Genomic DNA, 19,752 nt, shown 5'->3' on the forward strand with positions numbered 1-19,752 from the left:
GCCACTTTTTTATCCTTCAGTCACTACCAAGAAGATTCACCATGCTTACTCTGAGAAACAGCACCAATATCGTGCTTACTCTGAGAAACATGCCAATATGGGTTTTGCAGCAGATGAATTAGTGTCAGCAAAATCACTAATAAAACCCAAGCAGGTAATTTTACTCAATAGCAGGAAGATGCATTTCTGATTTACCTTCTGCTTCCCTTAAGATGCAAAATAAGATGAACAGACTACACAAGGTCTGCAAGTGAAAGCAGAAAAAGCAGGTTGCAAGATGCAGGTCTAAGCACTCTCCACACCTCCTCCCTTTCATTCTCATCTCCTGACCACAGTACCCCTCTGACATCACAAGATATATTTTCTGCATGCACAAGAAGCATTTGCCAAGCACTTCCTAGACAAAAATAAATAAATAAATAAATAAAAATATCTTAATCAAGAAAGCCCAACATTAAAAACAAACAAACAAAAAACTACAGGGGAAGAAAAGATGGGGGAGACAACTCATGGCTACTCCTCTGCAGGAATAACAATGTACTTTTTCTTCTCATATTTTCCAATTTCCCTTTGTCACCTGGGGCTACTTCCCCTCTAATAACTTTCTGTGTTTCAAAAATTTCAGTATGTCAAGATTTGTCCCTACAAAAAACAAGCTGATTTGGGAATATCTAATCCTAGACTTGTAAATCCTGGAATTGCTCTTGATATTGCAGATAATATTTGCTGTACAAAAGAAGTAAAACATCTTTGAAATGTAAGAAAACAAACAAAACTTGTGGAATGAGTCAAGGGATCCTAAAAGCAGAGATTGTTATACTTACCCACCCTTGCTGAGTCACTTTCAGGAGCGCTGGCAACATAATCAGAAAAGAAACCTTGCTCCTTGTAACTGTTGCTGTAGCATACTTGTTATATTCCTAAAATATGCAGATGCCCATCTGGACAGTCACAACTTACTTTTAAGCTTGTGTTTCACTGTGTGGCTCTTTAACTTGTTCTTAATGACTCCTGATTGTGCAAGTGTCCACAGCAAAAGCTAAGCATGAAACATCAAACATCAAATTAACATGAACAAGCTGATGTTTCTGAATGCCCCTCCAAAGTGCTTTCCCATGCGTTGTCTTGTACGGTAGTACCTCTGCACCTGGAAGGGCCAAGTGCTGCTGGACTGCACTGCAAACTCACTGAGCCCAGCCATCCCCAGAACGCACCTGGCAAACCAGTGTTTATCTCCCTTCATAATAATGCCTTAATAAAAGGCATAACACTCTGTTTCTTTCACATAAATACAAAGATGTTTTCCTGCCTACCTCCCAATAAGCACCTTTAAGCCTACCACAAATTTCAGCTAGCATTCACATCCAGCCTAGCAATAGAAAAAATACTTTTCTTACTGAAGTCTCATATAAACAGTTAGTGCAATGATCCATATGTTATGAACACAAAAATAATTTTACCATGAATTCTTAGAAGTTTTTTAGATTTTAAGAACTTCAGAGCTGAAAGAAATCACGTCAAAATGTATTTTTTCCTGGCAAACACATGAGGTCTGCTAATGCTAAACTGTACAGAAATAACTATAAAAATTATATTTTCTACAAGAAGTCCCTCAACAGCCAAAAGACAATATTGCAGATGACACAAAACAATCATTGTAAGACAAAGACAAGTAAAAGAGTATTTTTGGGGAGGTATATATTAGCTTTGTCTAAGAGTCTACCTTCCTGAAAGATCACGGTATGAGATACTGTAAGTAAATTGCATTGCTTACTTTCTAATATAACTCTCAGGCACCAGCAGAGTAACAATTGTGCTCCTCCTGCCTTACAAAGATGCACATGACCTTGTACATTCTAGAAAAGTGTTTTAGGGTTTTACTGAACTTATTAGCTAGGGTACTGATCTTCGCCTCCTTTTCCCGAAAAATTTTGAATTGTTCAACATACAGTGTAGACACTTACATTCTCCTCACTAGGAAAACAGACATGATAAAAAATAAAAATAAAAATAAAAAATCAATGCTTAACAAATAGCCAAAGCTACTTATCAGTCTGGAATCCCCACCCAAATATAAAAGAATCAGATCTACAAAGAAATGAACATTTTCTTGAAAAATATGTTAGGTGAGAGGAAGACGGAGGAGATAATGATTATCTGGACTGATGCTCTTCCATAGCAAGTCAGATGACTTTATGCTGTTCCACATGAAAAATGCCAATATTAAGTTAAACTGTAATATAACCCTTGAAAGATATTCAGTCTTTAAATTTGTCAGGTGATGAATAATCCATCACTTCCCTTAGGAAGTAGCTTAATTATAATTAATAGTAATTAAAGTTATAGTTTCAGTATCAATCCATGTTTCCATCTTTGTATTCCATATATAACTCAAACAAGATTCTGTCCAAGGAATAATGTGGCTTCATCGCTAACACTGATACTACTGCCCCAACAGTTTGTGATTTCTCTTTCCTCCCTAAGAATCAATGTCAATTTGAAAAATTTACAACCCTCTCTGATATGTAAAGTAGCAAATGATAAAAGTTCACAGTAGCAATTTTGATTAAAATTGAGGGGCTATTCCAGTTCACCTAATCCAAACAGCATACCCCATGAATTATAGCATACTTTCATACAGATTAGATTAGAATTTAAATACATGGTCTTCACCAAGTTTGCATTTACTATATCAGAGTAACTCTATTAGCTATAGGAAATTGTAGGCTATAATCTAGTGGATGTGTAATAGAAGAGAATATTCTACACATATAGAGCCAAAACACTTTATTTTGAGAGCACGTAAAAGCCAGAGAACTAGAGATGTTGAGAAAATTACTTATAAATAACCGTAAATGCACTGCTCTTTCCTATACCCATTCATCTTTCCTACTGATTTGCAAAGAAAGCCTTTGCTCATTTTCCCCACAGATTTTTCTGTGAATACAATGCAGGATTCTCTTTTCAATTACCAGATGTATTCCTGACAGTAGAGCAACAACTGGTGTGCAATGTCACCAAAATATACCCCAGCCAGAACAAAAAAGAAAGCATTTTATCAGAAGCCAAAAATATGAGCAAGATGTTATTTATTATGGGCAGAAGAACATTAAAACACCAGGTAGCCTTATAAAATAAGTAGTACGGTCCCACACTGACCATGTTCCATTGGTAATTTTAAAAGAACAGATGGCACAGAGCTCTGGGTATTTCCTCAGCCTTTGGTAATAATTTGCAAGCTGATTTTGAAAATTATAATTTGAGTGTCTTGCTATTATATTAAAATTCAAGAGGGAATGGAAATGCTCTTAAGAATAAGGTCCTTTATCAGTTGCCTTCCAGAAACCTCCTAGGCTATGCACAATTTGGATTCAGTGAATGGATACATATAATAGCATCTCTTAGTGGAAAAATACCTGACCCATTTGGGTATTTTGAAAACCTGCAAAGAACACCACAATGCAGTAGAATCCCAACTCTTCCTTGTCAAATAACTACATAACAGTCACAATGTTTTTTTTTAATGTTATGGACCTTTTATAGGAGTTGAACTAAAGAAGAGTCTTCAGATTGCAGACTTTTCATTTGACCCAGGGTAAGAGATGAAAAAAGCTCTGAAACTTCAATAATTATTTTGACCTCAGAACAAACTAATTTATCTTCTTTGTTTTCATCTTAATCATGCTTCTTTCCACTAATTCTGTTTGCATGAATAATCCCCAAAAGTTATACATCTTGAGAGAAACACTCACAAAATGTATTTGTCAACAGCAGCCTGTGTGAACAGATTGAGCTTTTTATTTTCACCAATGGCCCAAGAAATATAGTTTCTTTTTCATTTTCTAAACAGCAGAGCCATTTTAATATCCACCAAAAGACCTCCAGAAATCACTCTCTTACAGTCCCCCGTCAAAAATAATCAAGATACACATTTTTCACAGATCATCTTCTACAGACTTTCTGAAAATCATAGAGAACACTAGTGATACTGAAGAAATACTTCGGAGACTAACAGTGGTTAAATCACCACGGCTTTGTGGGTGACTCAGTAAAGAGGAGTGAGGAGAACAATAATGCATTTCAATGTTTAAAGTGACTTTATCAAAAGTCTTCAAGCCTTCAAGAAACGGTAAACTTTTTTTACAGAACATCAGGACTTTATTTTTCCTGCCAAAGTATTCATCATAATCCCAAATTCCACTGAGAACCACCCCCAGCTAATCTTTTTTTCCAGTTTAACATTTGATAAGCTTTCACTCATAGCACCAAATTCTGTGCTATTATGTCTCATATAGGTTTTGTTTTTTCCACTTATCACACACTTAAAAAAGCATTAGAACTAAACTGATTTTCCTCAGTAAAATTAAGCAAATATATCTCAACAAACCCTTGAAGTTAACTCATGAACGAAGTTTGAGTTTTGGGCACTACACCTAGGGAGGGAGGACATAAAGAAGGTTGTTTTCACTCCCAGGATACCTTTTTCCAAAAAATACTTCCACAACAGCAGTCCAAATGGAATCAGTTATGAGTCCATTATTTCAGAAGTATCTTTGCTGGTGAACTTGTGACTTGAAGGAAACACCTATTTTGAGATCAGTATGATGTATATTGCATTTGAGAGAGGGGGCAAAATTAACCTCTGAAGCAGAACCTACACCATTGAGAGATTACTGTCATCACCTACCTATCATTTTTTTTACTTTTTTTTTTTTTTTCAACAGATTGACAGCTTGCATAAAAAAACTATTTTGAAGAAAACAAAGACTTTTGCAACAAGGAGGTCACAGACAGCTAATGGAGTATCATGGGACTTGTAACAGGTTTGGCAGCAATGAGTAACAACAGCTTGTTCAAGGGCTACTCTGGCCACTATCATTGGGATGGCAAGATTAAGGCAAAAGGCCAGAGACTCCCTCCATCTGCCAGTTCGATTCCTAAACCACAGATGCACGTTAACTGAATGCAATGGCAAGAAAATGAGCCCCATATCAAGGTGAAACAGCCCTATTGTTATGTAAATGTTAAAGCTTAGTGCCTGAATAATCACAAAAAGAAAAGCACACATTTCACACAAACTGCCACTCCTGGAAAGTGATTAGGAGGATGCCAATGCTATTGGGCCTGGAACAGGCCCCAAAATGATTACATTAGGGTGCTTAATCTGTCCATCTCACACTTCCCCTTGCTAGGCCAAGAAAATGCACACAACACCATATCTATACTCAATTTTAAACCAAAAACAAAATCAGAGTTTTATGGCTGTAGTATGGCCACACTGTTTTTTTGTCTCATTGAGACTAATTTATGCCCTGCCCAGTAGTTTCTTGTTTTCTGTTCATTTTTACCTCAGGCCAAGGGGTACTCACCTGCTTAGTCATTTGCCTGCATCCTTAACAACAAAGTATACAAATTTGCTATTTCTTCTGTATACAGCAGTCTACATCTTTCCCCTATGGACCTCACCACTTAGAGCAGACAGCTTACAAACTTCAAGGAGGATTACTCATGCCATACTTTGGGCGTGACCATGCCCCTGAGATACTGCTTCAGAAAATGTCTCTATGCCTGAATGGGAAGCTCTTCCTAAAACTTGTCAGCACAGTCCCTCACTGTAGCTCTTTTCAGCCTTACAGAATTAATTCCCACATACAACTCCCTGCACTGTGCATCACTTGCACGTCCCTCTTGATGTTGCTTCACTTGGATTTGTACACTGAACAGAAAGAAAGCACCCAAAGTTTGAATCACCAGGCTCTGATTAGACCAGTTCAACAGCCATGTCAGAAATAGTCATTCAGTAATTGTGGCAAAATAACCACATGGATGCCAGGGTTTCTTTTAGGATCAATAACTTTAACTACTCCCTTTATTGAGGACAGGCTCCCTTCTTATACCATCTTACACCAAGCAGTACTTTCCCACTAACTATTAATTGGTTAACAACCTTACCCGGCAACAGCAAACACCCAGCAACTTCCATGTCTTAACAGCTGGGGAACAAGCAGTTTGAGACATCAAGGTGTCTCAGGAATCACCCTTCTTTGTTCCTTCTAACTAGTTTACATTCCTCATGGCTTCATGTCACCCGTCTGATATTATCAACAACCACAGGGCTTGTCGACCCCCATGGTAATACTCCCACAAGTAATATTTAGGATGAAGGTAAGAGGAGGAAAAGAAAACTAAACGCAATACCAGTCAGAGACAAGTATATCTTTTACTTCCTTATCTCACTAAGAAACATCCGCAATATAATGCAGCCCTAGACCCGGGGGTCAGTAACATTCCCCTATTTTACAAGTTGTACTGTTGATTACAGCTCTAAACACCGGAGGACTTACCCCAGCTCCTTGCAGTGCAGGTCCCCAGTGCTTCTCCCGCACCCCTCTGGAGCCCTGTGGCCGCCCCAGCATGGCAGGCCCGGCCCTCCGGGGCTGTCACACCTGCCATTATGCTGCAGCCCCCCCAGCAGGGCACAGGTACAGGCCCCTGCTCCCACTCCTGAGGGTTCCAGAAGGTTCCAGGAAGGCAGGAGGCCTCACCGCCTTCCCCAAGTAGGTGCCTGGAAGGCAAAGGTAGAGGGGCAGCCACAACCAGCGGGGCTACAGTGCAGCGGTGTGCTGCTTCATCCCTGTGGGCCTGCTGCAGGAGTGACAGGCCTGATGTTGCATCACAGATGATTTTACTGCTTGTGTAATCATAATAACCAGTTTGCACGTCGCGTTTTGCCACATCTAAAGGAAGTCAGTTTTCCTGACTTGAGGTCACCCTAAAATCAACTTCTGTTGTCATTAAATGTGTCACATATTGATGAATATACCTGTCAGATTCACATAGATTAAAAATAAATACTCATTGATGTTATACTGAATTCAAGAGCAACATACAAGTTTTGTACACATCATCCAATTTCTCTGTTAAGTGTAAAAGTTTGTTATAGAGGTTAGTAAATTTTCTGTGCCTTTTTTTTTTTTTTTTTTTTTTTTTTTTTTAAAGCAAATATTAATCAAGAGGAGAACAGATTTTCTCTGCTAGAAGAAAATGGTAAAAACTGGTTCATGACACAGTCTGCCCAGAAGGTTGATCATTATAAATTACTTTATTGACCCATGGCTCTGCTCAGCATCCTGCGCTTCAGTGAACTGAGCAATCAACACATGCTAAATGCAGGTAAGGGGGACATTAACAGCAAAATATTACTGCTGAACAAACATGCTGTTTCTTCACTGTGCACAGTTTGTTTCCATTTCGATTTCTTTGGTGGATACATTTTATTTTTGAAAGTCCTTGACCATAGGGACTTTGCAATTTTTAAACAGAAGCTTCTCAGATGTATTAATATGGACAATGGCTGTATAGTCGTAGGTATCTAGATACGTTTATTTGTATGTATTTACACATAACTGAATTGTAGCTGTAACTTCCATGGAAGTTATATTCTGCTATGTCAAATGTGATTTTCAGTCTGAGTAATGCTTAGGGAAATATGTTGTTCCCCTTCTCATGACTGTATATAAATCATGCAGTGTAATTTATTATGGGTCACTGAGCCCACATCCAGTTTAATTTAAAAACAAAAACAAACAAACAAAAAAGGAACTATGAGGCAGGAGAACAACTTTGTTCCTTAGCAGTACAAATGTAGAGGCAAAAGTCACCTTAAATATATTTGTCATCTTTGCAACTTCTAAAGAGCAAAAATATATTAGTCTTTGCTTCGGATTGATTTTTTCAGTGTTGAGTTTAAATTCAAGAAGGCACCCAAAAAATGTGTTTGATTCTGTTAAGTATTTTTTGTCACAGCACTTGCAGGAGGATACTCTTAGATAACTCTAGTAATATCCTTGAGTCATTCATTCTATATTTACCAAATACACCAATATTCAAATGAAATTTCAAGTAAGGAGAGGAATCTTTTGGTTTCATTGACAGTAATTTTTAATTTCAGTCACTAATTTTAGAATTAAATATAGTATGATGGAAGAGGAGTATATCAATCTCCACATTATTCCAGTGGATCAGGTTTAGATTTGGGTATATTGTGGGCAATATTAGAAGGTTGCTTTAATCTGAATTTGTATGAAATAATCCAGCATTCTGGATGACATATGTACATTAAAAGTCGTTTCACACCATGAAAATTTTAAGCTACTGTAAAGAATGTTCTGAACTGTGATCCTTGACTTTCTGAGTTTTATGAATTATATCAATAAGAAAGAGGTTTACAGGCATTCTCCAGAAGCATAATGCCCCTAGAACTATCCTCTTTGTAAGAACAGAAGGGGAGAAAGAGGAGATTAGTATGGTAGTTTGAAGTTACACTCCAGAAATCTGTAACCTCATTTTGGAAATCTTGATGTATTTACTCCTGTTGAAAAAATAATGAATTAGATTGTGCTAGCAGTTTAGCTTTCCTGAGGGGGGAAAAAAAAAAGAAAAAAAAAAAAGAAAAAAAAAAAGATTTTGTATATTAAAGGCTAAAACTATTTTCAGTTTGGACAGAAATATACTCAGATCAACATGTGATAGAAATAACTTGAGCAAATAAGGCATTTAGCATTTCTAAAAATCATATTTTTGTTTCTTTGTTTTAATTAGATCAATGCCTCTAAAATTGCATTTAATCATGAAGCTATCATCAGGCATGTCTGGATTTTAGAGCTTTCCCTTTCTTATTGCAATTTTTGCACTGTGTCAGTTCTTGCAGTATTGCCATGAATCTCTCAAATGCTTGATATTTTACTTAAATCTGCAGTTTCTTATAAAAAGTCATTACATGGAAGACAGCTTGCACCACTCTCAATAAAATAGCTTGGAGCCATAATTCAAATGTACTCTAAAAACTTTATGAGAGGCTAAGCAAGAATCCTCATTACAGGGAACAGTGTGGGCTGCCTCTTCCCTGAATGATGGGGAGCTGAACATGGTGATGTTTTCAGGCAGGGCTGGAGCTGTCAGCATGGGCCTAGACAAATGAAGCAAGATGGACCTCGAGACTGTGGCCAGGTTCAGTCAGGAGTCCATATCATCAGCTAAGCTTGAGATGATGAGGCAGGTTCAAAGTCAATCCACAGATCGAGATCAGGTCCTATAATTGCAGGGCAAGCCCACAGTGACAAGGCAGGTGTGAGGTCAAGCTAAGAAGTCAGCTTGCAAGTCTCAGACTAGGTCAGCAGGGTCTTTGACTAGGCACAGGCATAGCTGTACATTAACTGGTGACAAGCACTCCTGTGACAGCTCAGGCCAGGGGCTCAAGACTCAGGACTGACCTGAAACACAGCTCCTGAATATATGGGTAAAGGGTAAGAGAGAAGGTCCAAGGTGAGCTGATCAAGGCCATGAAGGGCTATTTAGTGCCTTCATGGCCCTGACACATGAATTTAAAAAATGCTGTTTTCTAAGGAAACTCCTATTATTACTCACGTTACTGTATTACTTTGCTCATCCAGGGTACTCTGTTACTATGGAAAATGGTGGGGGCAAAAAAAAAAAAAAAAAAAAAAAATAGAATGAAGGAAAATGGAAAAGAACCATTTAATCTGTACTAGCCCATGACAAATATTGGGACACTTACAAACACACATTTAGAGGCAATGTGAAAAAGCTTAAACTGTCTGGCTAGATACTGTTTGTTTACAGAGAATTTGCATCTCCCCCTGTGTCAGTGACAAATACTTACATATTGATCTCACTCTGGACTACATTCAAGAATCACTTTTTTTTTTTTTTCTTTTTTTTTTCTTTTTTTGTCCAAGTGGACAGATTTCTCTTAAAATTTATATGCTGCTTTATGCCAGAACAGTTTTTTCTGGCTCAGAGGAAATGATCCTGGTTCTTACCAGAGTAAAATGAGAACATTGGAGTTAAATGATGTTTAGGATCTGATTTCAAAAGAAGTAGGCTGTGGATTAGAATCAGTGACATAAACTATGTGAGTGTTCATAATGGGGGAAGGGAAAAGGGTGAAATTTCCAGCACGTACTGCATTTTATCTCAAATAAAAGTAACAGTTATGGGTGTAACATTTTTTGGCTGATTAAGATCTCAAAAGAAAAGTCTGCAGTAGTTTTATTTGTGCATACACATTCAACCGTAGAACAGAGATCAAAGAGAACGTCATACAGAACAAAAACTGTGTAGCTTATTTATTATCAAGATAATATTACCAAAACAAGACCATTTGTTATGCATGTTCTTGTTTTGTACGCTGCTGTTCTCTTAAACCTCCATAACATGGCATGACTACATGTCCCTATTAAGACAGGATGACAAACTAATGTTTAAGATAGTTTTACAAAGTGATGGCAGGGATCTGCTCCACTGTCCCCAAGGTAAGAGCTGACTGATGAGTGAAACAAAGTCCTGCTACACTCTTACATCTCCTTTATATTACTAACACACACACATACACACACACCAAAAAAAAAAATAAAAAAGAAAAAAAAAATTAAAAAAAAGTTATTTCCTAAAAAAAATCTATTTTTTAAAAGTAGAATATTTTAAAGTCTTCTAGTTGAGCCACTAGTTGTAGTTTTGAGCACAGCTTTTTTTTTTTTTTTTTTTTTTCCTGAAGTTTCTGCTTTAAAGTAAGATGTGTAAGATGTGTTGAATTTTCATATATATATTCTTACTGAGAGTAAGGGATCTTGTGTTAATTCCAAATTTTTCTAGCTGATGCATTTTTATATTGAGAATGCACAGAACTGCCTCTAGATCCAGAAAGATGAAAGCATCATCTGCAGTGGAAGCCTTCAGAAGAGTGACCTAAGTAGATATAATTTAATACCTAAATTCAGGATTTATGAAGGATGCTGCAATTGAACAATTTATACCTGAAAGTAAACTTTTATTACAAAAGACACAAGAATCAGGAAGATAAACAGATCAGAGCATTTTCTGTCCACATGAAATATTTATCTAATTGATATAGGTAGTATGTACTGCTGTAGTGTCTCATGACATCTTAAAGAATAAAAATTCAAAAAACAACAATATAAAAAACTCAAAACAAGCCTTCAACAATTTTTATTAAAAGGAAAAAAAAAAAAAAAAAAAGGAAAAATGAAGGAAGGATTCCATATTACTATATACTGGAGTGGCAGACCTTATCTTCTTATTTTCTTAATAAAACATTGTCTTTTCATACCATAAGATGAAAACATACAAACTCACAAACTTACAGCAATTCTTGCAGCTGAGATTCTCTAACATTTTGCCAGAAACACTTGCTTATGAAAATTGGTGGATGTTTCCTTGAAGATGTTCATCCATTTCATATATGTTCATATTTTTACGAAAAAAGTAAATTGGTAGAAATCTAAATACCTTGGAGAATTATATAACCATCAAACTAAGGACTTAATAAATGTTTTTTTTTGTGTTATATGTTGATATGCATGGTAGTTATGTTTTGCAGATGTTGTTTCCTCTGCCTAGTACCATTTGATCTAATTATTCAAGCTACTAAGAAGTTTGACATGTCCCAGGCATATTGCATTTGCTGCACTTGGGCAGAAAGTTTGTTCAACAAAAGCCCAACAAAGTCAACACATGCACAGAGATCTTGCTAGAATTTTCCAGAGGCCCCTCAACCTGTACCAAACTTACACACTTTTTGATATCCAGGGTATTTCCTGGCAGGATAAGGCTGCATACCTAAGTGCATCCAAACATACAATATTTTAAACCCTGCTAAGGCTATGAAACATTATAAAAAAAAAGAAGTGTGTATCCCTTCTCCTCTATTTGATTGTCAAAAGTAGAAGATACAGAAAAGAAAACATGAGCTAGATTTCAGAGGAAGATTGCACCTTAAGTTGAAAAAAAAAAAAAAAGGGTGGGGGAGTAATTTACCAGTTGCTCCCCAGAAAAGTGAAGATTCTTTACGGCGTCATCTTAGAATAAGATCGAACTTCGGTTTGGACAATTTCCCCAGTGGTATGTAAAATAACTCACTACTAATTGTATCCTTCCACCACTTCATCTCTGATGCCATCTACGTGGTCCCGTGAATCTGCAAGTTACTCAGGTTGGATTAACTACTAAGCAGTTGTCCAAGCTGTCTTAGTTATGTTGTAACAGTTGAAAAACAATTGATGGAAAAGAAACCTGCCCATCCCTACAGTATTCTCTCTGCCCCCCAAAAGTACTGTCTGCACAGCACATCCTGCCTGGAGAGGCTTCTGGCAGTGCAATCCAAGAGTGGTTTTCCTTTTTTAATGGGCACTGTAGAGCTTTCAGGCTTTGCTCCAGCTTTGCTAGTGATAAGCAGCATCATAACAACAACCCTGGGCACTGATACTTGTTTTACTGACATAAGGTAATAAAGAGTACACACTAATCTCATAGCAGCGATTTTACTAATTAAATTCTATACTTCATTACAAGATGTTTTTTGAAAATCTTCAAAGAAGTCCTTGATGTACAACAATGCATAGTGATAATGGGCAAACGTCCAAGACTGGGTGCCTTACAACATACAAGCTTACCTAAAGCTGTTTCAAATTTGTGGTCTCAAAATAGCACAAGGATCTTTAAAAGAGGTTTCTCTACAAAATGTTTACTTTTGATCTCAGTATTGAGAAAGTATTGTATGTTATAAGTGAAAAGACAAAATAAGATATGTTTATATTATTTAATTAAACAAAAGAAAGTGCACCAGATACAGTAATTGTGCCCGATGCTAAAAAAAATAAAAAAATAAAAATAAAATTAAAAAAAGCCAATTCATTTTCACTTCAGTTACATGTTTTCCTCTGCTTATGTACAAGCACAAGAGTTCCCAGTTAAAAATTACAACGTTGGTTTCAGAAATGTCCCTACATAACTATCAGTACTGCTGTGTTACTTAGAACTAAGAACTACTGATGGCTCCTAAGAAGCATGGAAGAACAAAGCACTGCAATATATTTTCAAAAGATCTTGGAATTCAGAAAAGTCTATGTACCCCCATGAAAAACTTATTTATAAAACTACTAAATGCAAGATATTGGATGTCTCTTTCCTTTCTGGCATAGACAATTTCCATGTACTGCATGGATCTATGTTTCTCTTTCAGTGAAATATTTGTCTGTGCTTTGTTTCAGAGACAAACATAATGTTCCGCAAGACAGCAACACTTCTGCCTCAGTTCTAAATACTCTGAAATTCAAGTAAACCCCCAAATTTTAAGAGCTTGTCTCCAAACTCTACTGCATGCTTCAATGGTACTTTGTTCCATGATGCACAGCAAAGCCGTTCCACTGTCTCACTAAAGCAGATGATATTATCCAAATACTTAATGGATCAAGGGAAAACAATACTTTGTTGTAGGATCTTGGCATCTGATGATCTGCTGATATGCCTGTCTTGGTGGCAGCTTTCTCATAACTTTTACCCTTCGAATCATCCTTTTGACAGACATCAGGAAGAGGTTCTTCACCGAGAGGTTGGTCACACACTGGAACAGGCTCCCCAGGGAAGTAGTCACTGAACCAATCCTGTCTGAATTTAAGAAGCGATTGGACCGTGCAATTAGTCACACGGTCTACAATTTTGCGTAGACCTGGTAGACCTTTGGGTAGACTCCTGACAGGAGTTGGACTCAATGATCCTTATGTGTCCCTTCCAACTCAGGATATTCTATGATTTTATGATTCTATTATTTTCTTCTACATAGCACAGAAAACACAGGTTCTATATGCCGGTATTGTTAAAAATTTCAAATTCAGTATAAAGGTTGTACAAGTATATCCATGTAGAATACAGACAATAATGGACATGTTTAAATATAGGTAGGGATAGAGATATTATGTGTATATACCCTCAGGAATTGTATGCAAATAGGAGGAAGCTGCAGCATGCCCTTTCAATGCAAGTTACACGGTTAGATAGGAGTTGGGAAAGACCCCCATTTTCTGTGTTATTTTTTCCCAGTAAAATGATTAAAAGCAAGAACTCTTGTTTTTTATGCCACAATTTATGTTTTAGCCTGTACAGTTGTTATTTGTCATTAGAATGCTTTGATAATACATACATTAACTGTTTTTATCAAATTCTTGCTTATTTCTAACATTGAGACATATGAATGATTCCCCACGTATTTTTTAGGAAAGCTTGAAACAGGAAAAATTCTGAAGTGCTTTTTGCTTGAATAAATGACTGAAGAATACATTTTTTTTTTATCAATCTTTAAACATTAGAGAAAAATGATTTATTCATGCTTAATAGAGCATCCCACACTGTTACAGGTTTCATTGGATGAAATTTGACTGATTTCTGTTTACCATTGTAATACTTTACATGTATACAACAATTTTCATTCAGAAGTATTTCAAAGTGCTTTGCATACTATGTGTGCATATAAAGGATAAATTAACCAACCAGTGAACTAGAGTCACCTCTGGAGTGAAACTCCATGAAAGTTCTGTGGCAAGCATCCTGTATGAGCTTAATATATATATATATTAATCAAATTTCATTGATTTCAAGGAAGCAGAGCATGCGATTAGATTAAACCTCATTTTATAGAGAAGACAATAGTCTTCTGGCTAGGGCACCCAGCTCCAACCAAGAAGCCATTCTCTGTTACTTTGTTCTGCCACAGACCTCTGTTCATCTTCAGCCAATTCATTTAATCTGATTTGGGCCTTAAATAAAGGCCCAAATAAATTGTACCAGTTCAGCTTTGGAGACTGATTGTGTACATACTGTTAATTACTTTAAATGAAAGCTAGTCACTGTTAGTTACACCCCTCTTTTAGCAATGGAGAAACCCTTTTCCATTGATAGAAAGTAACCTAACTTGTGTGGTACCATATTTGCCACATGCTAATATGGTAGTTACTAGTTATCATCTGCCATAAGTCTGAACTGTCAGTTGTATTTCTCAGAATAATACTTAATGTATTCCAGTTATTGACAATTTTAATTATACCTCATGAACTTTGAACTGGGAATGTTTCCCTCTCTATCTGTCTATGCAGCAGTAAGCACTATATCTTTAGATCCTGGTTGGAATTTCTAGGTGCTCTTCCCTTGCATATTAAAAAAAAAAAAAAAAAAAAAAAAAAAAAAGATTGAGAGACTACTGAGATCTGTAGTAAATCTAAGAAATAACTTTTCTGGTTTTGGTGTTCTGGTTTGTTATGGGTGGTTTGGGTGTTTTTTGGAGGGGGCAAATGGAGATGATGTAACATGCTGGTCAGGATGGGGAATCATTCAGCAGCATGAGGTTCTCTCCTTCAGGGTTGGCATGAATAAGAAAATTCTTCAAAACTACTAGTCAACTATTTCACATGTATTTTTACACCTGCATGTCTTCTGGCCTCTCCTCATGTTGTCATTTTATCATTCCTTGAACCTGGAATATCATCTTAAGTCTCAATTTCAACAGAAGATAGATTAATACTGAGTTTAAAATGGATTTTATTGCAGCAGCTATACAGTTTAGAAAATCATTTATATGTATTTCTTACTATTTTTAAAGGGAAATATGTTTTCTTGTGATCCAAATAAAAAGACTTTTTGGTAATCAGATTTATGAATGCATTTTTTGAAATCCTTGGGATAATTCAGCTCTCAGAACTGTAGCTCTGTTACTGCACTGGAGCAAGTGTTTCAAAGGGTAAGGAAATTCTATATGGGATGACAGAATTTGAAGTCCAATATTGTCGAATTGTTTGCAGCTCTCTGCAGGAGTTGAACTGAGATAGGGCAGTATTTGCAGCCACGTTGTTGTTTTGCAACACATCTACTAACTTCTATTTAATCTGCGTTTGACTATTCATTAGTTATTTCTGTCTCCTACAGCAAATAATACAAAGTGCCAATTTTGCAACTAATTCCATATACACTGCTTTACTCTACTGAAATAAAACAGTGGTTCATGAAATCAGAGAAACTACTAAAGAAATAATGGGCAGAAGAAGGGCTACTAGAATCTGGTCCACAGTAACTTCAGTGAAGCTATTCCCAGGCACGTATGTTTGCATAATCATTCTGTCGCACTTCATGCAACTAACAGTCATCCAAAACTCCCAGTCATACATTCTGCTCTTCTGAAAGAAAGCTATGTAAGTGACGAGTATGTCTGTTCTGCATACTTAAAGTTCCTGTCAGTACTGTCAATATATCAGTACTCAATAGGGTAATATTTTTCAGTGATAGCTGCACTGTTGTTTGCGGTTACTCGAGTAAGTAAATGTAAGCATTTTGGAGCTAGTGGTGCTTCATATTCAGTCTGATCAGACTGTTATTTTGATTTATGAACCCCAGAGATCCCTTCAAAGTACTGTATTCTTGATGAAGGTATTCCCTGCTTCTCCCGTGCAGGAGACAAGGTAACTTCAAAACATAACCATTTAATTGGCTGTAGAAGAATTATCGTCTTTTAATTATCTGCATATAAAAAAATCAATAAAGATTTCTAGTTGCTCTATAACATTAAAATGATCTACACCCAGAATAAATTCATTCAAGCAGGGATTTTTTGGTAACGAGATTAGTAACCAGCTGTATCTGTTTAAAGCTGCTTACTGTGTGATACCATAGAAGGAAAGAGCCCCCTAATGGCTTCAAGTTATCTAGGAAAATACAACGAAATTTCACTGTGAGTTCAAGCTGGAACGCAAACAAAAATGAGTTTCAGAAAGACCAAATTAGTTTTCTTGATACAAATTAATCAGCTTGAAGTGTTGCAAAATATCTGGATTAACAAAATTCTAGACTCAAAAGAAAATGCACAATTAGTAGTACATAACCTCTTAATCTTTTTGATTTGATTTGATTTTTTTTTTTCAGTTATTTTTACCTGAAACTGACAATTGACAGAAGAAGATGCTTACACAATAAATCTTTAATGTGGAAACCAATAATATATTTCATGAGCATAAGCTTAACTAGTTTGAGCTTCTGATTTGCTTTTTCATTAAAAGAAAAGTTCAAATGGGATACTTTCTTTACAAAAATAAATACCTTTTAGTATGAATTTCATGTTAGGATGTACTGAATACAGACATACTAATCTAGAGATAATTGTATCACCACCTTTGGAAATAAAATCATTCTAATTCTGTTATTTCAATCACAAAATTATATGAGTTCTTAAAGTATATTTAAAGAGCACAGGTGTGGTAAACAACTTTTTGGAGAGAAGAGTAATGAATAAGGGCTATAGGAAAGCTTTTGAATGTGTGTAAAGGATTATTTTTGCAAGTTAAAATGCATGTGAAAAAACAGGCCTTAAATTTTGCAAGGAGGCAAGGTGAATTTGGCATCCAATTAGCTTAGCTCCTTACAAAATTCTGTCCATATTTGGTAGATCTAACTCAATTGATATCAAAGTCTCTGTCTTCCTGTTAAAACTTTTGGTCAGTTAATTAAAACATAAAGGGTGGTTGTCACCATTATTTATGGACAGATTATGACACTTCTATTCAACATATGCAGTCCTCACCTCTTGATTGTACTTTCACTAATTTCAAGGGCCCTGCTTATGGAGTAAAATACCAGTTTTGCTAAAGAGGCAAATTTTCCACCAAAAGAGTTTCTTGCTTCCTGGAAAGAATTTCAAAGGAAACATGGAAATTGCATTGTGTATATAAAAAACAATGTAGACATTAATCACAAAGAAAATATAAAGAAATGATACAGTGCAGATTCTTTATTTTAAGTAAGCCTTCGGTTTTGGTTAATCAGTTTACTTTTTGCTTTTGCTAATATTTATTCATCACAGATACTGAAGCTGGCTCTTAAGCCTTGTATTCTTTGTCCATGTGGTCACTTAGGCACCCCTTTCCTTCAAATTATTGTTAGCGTCAAAAATTCTATATATGCCTATGGTTCCCAGCATTTTTCATGCCTTTTGCAAACTACAAATAATGATTTTGGTAACTGTAGGAATTTCACTTCACATCTGGGATTTTGTGATCTTTAAGTGTTTGAGTATGGTGCTCTATAGAAATTTATAGAAAAGTATCTGGGTAGAGGAAGAAAATAAAGTGATTTTCCTGTGTTTGTGATATGTTTGCCATCAGATAAAATGAATTGCATTTAGGTGTTTAGTCTAGCAGCAATAACCTGCTATAGGCAGTTTCTTATTTGGACAACCCATTGGAAAGTTGTATTTGGCTGTGTGACAATCTGTTTAAACGCTTGGGTTTTAGACTGATGACTCCACTCAGATGGAGTAATCACAGTAGCTGTTATACCAAAAATTTCTTGCTGTTTGGATCAAGGAGCAGAGGGTGCAAACTGATGGGGAAGGTGGTACAGATTATCGCCAGCTGGAAAGAATGTGTTATTAATGAAGTCACGGTGCTGGCTTCTTAGCTTTATGCTCCCATAGCCTGTCAACCCCAAGTCAATCAACTTCCTGGCTTGCTGTGTAACCAAAGCTGGATTATTTTTGTTTTAACCTATCAGCTTCCACAGAGGCAGCAAAAACATTTCCCTAACAGACAGAGAAAAAGGTGTGTAGAAAGTTTATGTAGAGCATTGGCTGTTAGCAGATAGCGGTGTCAATGTCACATGAAAACAAGCTCTGAGCCCATGGGATGTCTGCTTTGAACATGCAGCACAGCATAACTGAACATCCTAGGATACATATTTCAGGTCATAAGCCTTGATCTTTGCTTTGCAGACAGAATGTTAGCAATAACTACAGTATCTATAAAAAGATGGCAGTCTAATGCTGTATTATTTAAGGCAGATCATGTTTGTGCACCAGAGGTAAGCTTGCAGTCAAAAGATATTCTATTTCAAACTACTGACAAACACTGAGAAATCCTCTAGTTAAATGTTCTCCCTGCCTGGTTTGACAACAGGAACAATAAGGAATTAATAATATGAGGGAGCTTATGTGCTATTACAACTCTGGACTGCTTAGCATGTGTGGGACAGGTTAGATTAAAACATCACACAAGTAGTTAGAAATCGTCTTTGCTGGCTGCTTCATTCCTATTTGCTCAAAGGGTTAAGTATAATAAATTAAATGCACAAACGATGTCTTGCTCTTAATTCTCTTTGAGTATACATAGTATTTGATATATTGCATCTGTGAATTAAAGAAATCTAAGTGCATTCTATACACAAATGCTAAAGCCTGTATTTAACATGCAAAATACAAAAAGAATAATTCTTTCTTTTTGCTGCTCAGAAAAGCAAAGGATAATTTCCTTACCTGGAAGATCAAACTGTGTATCGTCAATACTATGTGAGTTAAGGGGACAGGATGAATTTTTGTCTTCCGTAATGAGCCTCTTCTTCAGACATGCAGAGCATTAAGAGATGCAATTATAAGCAAAATGAACTATTCCAAGGTCCAATCTGTTATCAGTTGTACTGGCTTAGAGCTGGCATCCTCTTGCAAATGCAAAAGGGTAGCTCAGCGAGTTGTCCACTGAAGGAGCTAGGTATCAGTGTTATCAGGCACCAGCAGTCACATACTGATGCTATAGTACATACAGTCTCCCTCTCTTGTGCGCTCTCTCTCTCTCTCTCTCTCTCTCACCCTGACGTTCACTCAGCTCTGAATCTGAGCTCCTTCTGCTGCTGTATAATCAATCTAGCCTGTCTGAATCTAATAGGCCTCTATTTAACTAGCCAATCAATAGCACAGATTCCACTGCTGCTCCCCAGGGTCTTTTCCAGGAGTGGTACAAACAATAGGAGTTTGGCCAGCAGTTTAACCAAGTATTTTTCATTATTTTATCCCTGAAAGAAAAATTGTTTAGGAGGGCTCAGTTTCAAAGCTCTTTCTCTCCTCTTTCT

The 19,752-nt window shown here is 36.5% G+C and overlaps 1 protein-coding gene across 9 annotated transcripts in view; it reads right to left on the bottom strand.

Moving 5' to 3' along the window:
* Positions 1-19,432, bottom strand: part of CDH18 (cadherin 18) — a 551,977-nt gene extending 532,545 nt beyond the window's left edge. For 7 of the 9 annotated variants that reach the window (XM_035318016.1, XM_035318009.1, XM_035318015.1 and 4 more), the window contains exon 1: positions 19,163-19,431. The gene's annotated coding sequence lies outside the window, so the exon portion shown is untranslated. Of the gene's footprint in view, positions 1-19,162 lie in introns of all 9 variants that reach the window. The other 2 variants (XM_035318020.1, XM_035318019.1) reach the window with 1 other exon arrangement.
* Positions 19,433-19,752: the final 320 nt, after the last annotated feature.

Source organism: Oxyura jamaicensis, chromosome 2, assembly GCF_011077185.1.
Source record: "Oxyura jamaicensis isolate SHBP4307 breed ruddy duck chromosome 2, BPBGC_Ojam_1.0, whole genome shotgun sequence".
Classification (NCBI taxonomy): domain Eukaryota; kingdom Metazoa; phylum Chordata; class Aves; order Anseriformes; family Anatidae; genus Oxyura; species Oxyura jamaicensis.